We start from the raw sequence: 5,360 nt of genomic DNA on the forward strand, positions 1-5,360 counted from the left end.
ACTACTACCCACCACACTCTGCTCTGGGTCATCCCTTTCCCCTTGATTTGAAGTGATACATTTGCTGGAATCCCCATTACTCCCTATGGGAAAATTCTTAAAGATGTGTAAAAAAAATTCACACAAAAAAATCAGCCCTTTGCCTAATTCCTTTGAAAATTGGGTGGTAGCTTCTATCCATTGGACACTACCACCACCACCCACTCTTTTTGCCCTGGGACCCTTTTAAAAAATCCAAATCGATTCGGATTCGGAAAATTTGGCTACAAAACAAAACAGGGCTGATTCGGATTCAGAAAATTTGTGTACAAAACAAAACGGGGATGTTTCGATTTGGATACAAATCGGAACAAGAAAATTCCAAAATGCACACCCCTACTACATTACCCCTGCTAACTGGGCAAAGAGGCACCTTTTACTTTGGTGATTCTCTTTATTTAGCTGTGGGAGAGTAACTGGCCCTATCCACCCCTAGCACAGTACTTCCAGTGACTGTTGCTAGTGTGTTTCTTATGTTTCTTTTTAGAATGTGAGCCCTTTGGGGACAGGGTTCCATCTTATTTGTTTGTTATTTCTCTGTGTAAACCGCCCTGAGCCATTTTTGGAAGGGTGGTATAGAAATCGAATTATTATTATTATTATTATTATTATTATTATTATTATTATTATTATTACATTATTCCAAAAATAAAGTAGCAATGTTAAAAACAAAGCTGTGAGGCCCAACTCAGGATGGGGATGAGGGAGTGCCTGGAACCAGCAAAGATGCTCCATGTTGTCCTGCTCCTGTACTGCATCCGAGTCTTTTGCCATTGTGTCAGGGGATAATGGGAGTTGCAGCGCCACAACCTCTGGCAACCCAAGTTTGAAAACCCCAGCTGTGCTGTATTGCTTCAGGAAAACCCAAGATGTTGCATTCTCAGATCCAGAGTAAGGAACCTGAACTCTTGCATCATTCAGCAGGGGAAGGCCAGGCTGTGTGGTTAGCTCTTGGAGGGCAAGAAAAAGCCTCCCTGCCTGGGGTACCATATGACCTTGTTCACCTATCAAAACAACATCCTTCTTCTCATCATCCTCTGGTGCTCCATGACCCGACTGAGGCTTTAAAACAGAACTGGAAAGAACCATAGGCTATAGAAGACATTCATGACTCTAGCATCTTTAATAGTCTATGGCAGTGTTTCTCAATCTTTTGAGCAGAGGTATTCCCTAACTTCTTGAAATTGTAAGTACCACCACAATTCTCTCTCTCTCTCTCCATATATATATATATATATATATATATATATATATATATATATATAGCTAATCCCATGTGTGGCAGCTCTCGCAAGAGTTCACAAGCTGGGGGGGGAGGGGAGAAGCGAATGGGCAGGCTAATGGACTGCCAGAAGGCGGGAAGTGGTGCTGGGGAAAGCCGTGGCTGGGGATGCGGCAGCGGGGGGCGGGGGGAGCAGGCTGAAATGGGCCGAGAACAGAGGAAGAGCTGAGGGGGAGGGAATGAGAGTGCCGAGAACGAGGGAAGGGGGCTGAGAAGGAGGGGAGAGCTGAGAAGGTGGGGGGGGGGAGAACTAGAAGCACAGCTGCTGCTGCTTCAAGGCGAGTAGATTGTAAGTGCTTTATCCGCCACGACTTTGGCATTTTCTGGATGGGTGAGGAGCTCCGAGTGCATCTGAAAAATCAGTACTGTGCATGTGTTAAAGCAGGCTAAAAACAGAGTGGGGGGGGAGTTGCAAAGGGTTCCTTCCAGCCCCATCTGTTGTCTTCCAATGCAGGGTTGCCCACCAGAGGCACTTTCCCCTCTATTCAGGCTGGCCCAGCCTTGGTCATGCTGTCTTGTGACTTGACCTGCTTCGTAGGGCTGTTGGGAAGGCGAAATGGTGGAAGCCCAACCCTCGGACATGCAGCTCAGTGGGGACCCTGGACTCCGTTATTTTTCTGCCGAACTTTCAGGGAATCACCAGAAAGGTGATTCGAAACACCTCACCTCACGTCGAAACACCTCACCTTCCGTATCAATGAGACAATCCTACACTGCTTGGTTTGCATTTTTGAGCAGTTTCTATTTTTGAATGGTTCTTTTTATAATGTGCCCTCTTCCTTTGAGGTCAATCAGGTCAGTTTATGAAGTCAAAGAAAGAGACACAAATGCAAAAGAAGTCATATTGGGGGTGGGGGCCATCCACGGAACACTTTGCACCGGAAGTAATCCAGGTACAGCGGTAGCAATTCAATCAGGAGAGCAGAACAAAAGCAAGCTCAAGCTAACCCATGCACAGATTAGCAGCATAGAGTTTTTAGTTCTGCTCAGCAACAAGAGCCTCTCCTGCTTTATGATTTCTTGCAAGATCTTCTCAGGGAATCTTGAAACAAAGGTATTCCAGAAGCCCCTCTTTACGTTTTGCACTTTGGATCAGGCCATCAACTGAACCTGGGAGCCACCAGAATAGTAGCCATTGATCGACCATTGGGTCTCCTGCAGTTCTGTGCTTTGAACTTGACCTAGGAGGTCCTTCTCCCAAGTCCTTTGCGTTAGCTACAGGCAAAACAATGCAGATCTCATGGTCCCATGAAATCCAGAGTACAAAGAGTGGTAGCTACCAGCTTGGCCTTGAGGTCTTAATCAATCAATTCTAGAAGCCCCTCTTACGTTTAGTACTTTCGATCAGGCTGTCATCTGATCCTGGGAGTCACCAGACTGACCCGTCATCTAGTAGCCGTCGATCGACCCGTCTTCCATGAATTTGACCAAGCCCCTTTGAAAGCCATCTGAGCAACTGGCCGTTAGCACAACCCATGGAAGAGAACTCCAAAGGATATGCTTGACCAAGTACTTCCTTTTGTCGGTCCTACATTTCCTGGCCTTCCTTTTCATGGGATGACCTCTGGACTCTAGTGTTGGGAGAGAGGGAGAAAAGCTTCTCTATCCACTCTCTCTACTCCATGCAGCATTTTCGACAATCTGTACGCAGCGTAGTATATATTGAGCACACATATTTTGCATGCATTTCCGTCCTCCCTTGGTCATGCTGTCTTGTGACTTGACCTGCTTCGTAGGGCTGTTGGGAAGGCGAAATGGTGGAAGCCCAACCCTCGGACATGCAGCTCAGTGGGGACCCTGGACTCCCTTATTTTTCTGCCAAACTTTCTGCATAGGAATGGCTGGAGAATGCACAAGGCACACACATGAATTCCTCAAGCCAGCCACAATCCTGGGGATTCTGCTGCCTCCCACAGCCCTTGGGAGAACAAAACAGCCCACCAGGCAAGATGCCCGGAGATGCTGTGAATTAAGCTCTGTCCGGGCATTTAATATTTGGAGATGCTGTAGTGTCTCAGAGCTCACCCCTGCTCAGGAGACCTCTCACACCCAAGCATTTAGAACAGGGCTGCTCAACTTTGGCCATCCCGCAGATGTTGGCCTACAACTCCCAGAATCCCTTGCTACGGGCCACTGTGCCTGGAGATTGTGGGAACTGTAGTTCAAAAAGAGCTGTGGGGCTAAGGTTGATCAGGGCTGGTCTAGACCTTCCCAAGTTAGGGGCCTCCAGATGTTGCTGAACTAAAACTCCCATCAGCACCTGCTCCCATTAATAAGGGAATGCACTCTATTCTGTGCTAGTCACACTTCCCTTGGAATACCCTGTGCATATTTATGCAACGGGTCATGTGGTATTGTCATTTTATAGATCTGATGTTTCCTCTAGGTATACAGGTTCAGACATTTTCCTTATATGTGTATTTTAAGTTATATAGATTTTCCTTGGGCACGGGGGGACCAAAACAGGAGGAAATCTATCTGCTCTTCAGAAGATGCTCTGGCTTTGTTTGGGTGACATTGCTTACTATCCACTTTTTGAGCTGTTTTCCCCCTGAATATTTCATTTCATAGCATATATCACACACACACACATACACCCGCAACCGTTTTTGTGTTTTTATTTTGGTCAAGTTCCACTGAGGGCTGCTTGCCAATTGAAAAACCATACTGCCAAAACACACACACACACCCCACCGAACACTTCTGGTTGTCTTTTGGGGAGATGCTTGGGAAACACTTAAACTGCTGACACTCAACTAGTTCATATCAGATGATATCAAACTGATCACAAAGCAATTGCCTGACCCCTCTGCCAGTGGGCATCACAATCCCGTCCTTGTTGGCCTCCCCCCTTTTGACCATATATGGTTCCTTTCAAAGCCCCTCTCAATATGGCCTGCCTCTTTCTGCTGTCACAAGGAGAGCAACCACAGCCCCCTCCCACTTCTGCCCGCATCATAAGACTCCACTGTCCTCTGAGCCCCAATAAAAGCAGCCCACCTTTGCTGAGCAGCTAAGTCTCCCTGGGGGGGGAGAGGGGAAACGGTTAATGTTTCCCCTTTGCCCCCGTGGGATGTGGGAGGGCGGCCGAAGTCCTGGGCTTTTTCCGCAATCTCACTCCCTGTAGGGGATCCAGGTTTCTGGTAGAGGACGCCGAGCTGTCTCCCTTAGACCCCTGCAGGCTCCTTCGGGAGCTCCTACTGGTAAGTTGGACCCTCACCCACCCACCCCATCCCCTTGGCATCCCATCCTTTCCCCACTTGCCTCCTACCCATCTAACACAGGGCATCTCTGTCTCTCTCTCTCTTTTTCAGGCCACCGTCTGACGTGCCCCTCTCGGGCTAAGGGCTGAAGCGGGGTCTCCCCCTCCCTGTAAGAATAAGCTCCCCAAGCAGCTCGAAGACCCAGCTCCCAAAGGTGTGGTCCTTCTGGTTGAGCCAGAGTAGCTCAAGCTGTGTCTGGGTGGGCTCATCCCTTGGTGGTCCTGCCCCAACACAGATTGACCAAGGCCCACTGTTTAACCTGGCCCTGCAGGCCTGGCTGGTTGCCGCTTTTTGGAGCCGAGAAGGAATTTTCCCCTGGGAGGTCTCTGGATCCCCAGGTTTTTTGCCTTCTCTGCACGGCCTTCCTCTTGAGCTCTGCAAGTGCCTTGGCTTGCCGCTGAAGACGAGTCAAGCAGTGGGTCTTTCCCCCTCCCACCCCTCCCCAAATAAAATATAAATAGATTTGAAGACTTGTTGCCTTGTCTTTCTTGGGTTGTCTCTTTCTTGTTGGGGCTTGTTGGAGTCAATGGGGGAAATTACTCATGTCAGGCAATGGATCTGGGGATCGATCAGGTTGATATTAGGATCCAGAGGTAGAATGTTTGATTGGGGCCAGGGAGATTTGAGTTTAAAACCCTCACTCCGCTAGCTCCTGCTTCTCAACTTAACCTACCTCACAGGGTGGTTGTGCAAATAAGAGGAAGGTGGAGGACACCACCTTGGGATAAGAGCGTAATTGGTGAAAAACCTCAGCACTTGAGTTCACCAATCTGTCA

General features: G+C 48.3%; 1 long non-coding RNA gene across 1 annotated transcript; it reads left to right on the plus strand.

Annotated features, from left to right (window-relative positions):
- Window positions 1-1,550: 1,550 nt before the first annotated feature.
- On the plus strand, window positions 1,551-5,052 carry LOC128342329 (uncharacterized). The gene is made up of 2 exons (XR_008314903.1): window positions 1,551-4,524; window positions 4,636-5,052. It is a non-coding gene; the product is annotated as an uncharacterized LOC128342329 (long non-coding RNA).
- Window positions 5,053-5,360: the final 308 nt, after the last annotated feature.

Source organism: Hemicordylus capensis, chromosome 2, assembly GCF_027244095.1.
Source record: "Hemicordylus capensis ecotype Gifberg chromosome 2, rHemCap1.1.pri, whole genome shotgun sequence".
NCBI classification, from domain to species: Eukaryota; Metazoa; Chordata; class Lepidosauria; order Squamata; family Cordylidae; genus Hemicordylus; species Hemicordylus capensis.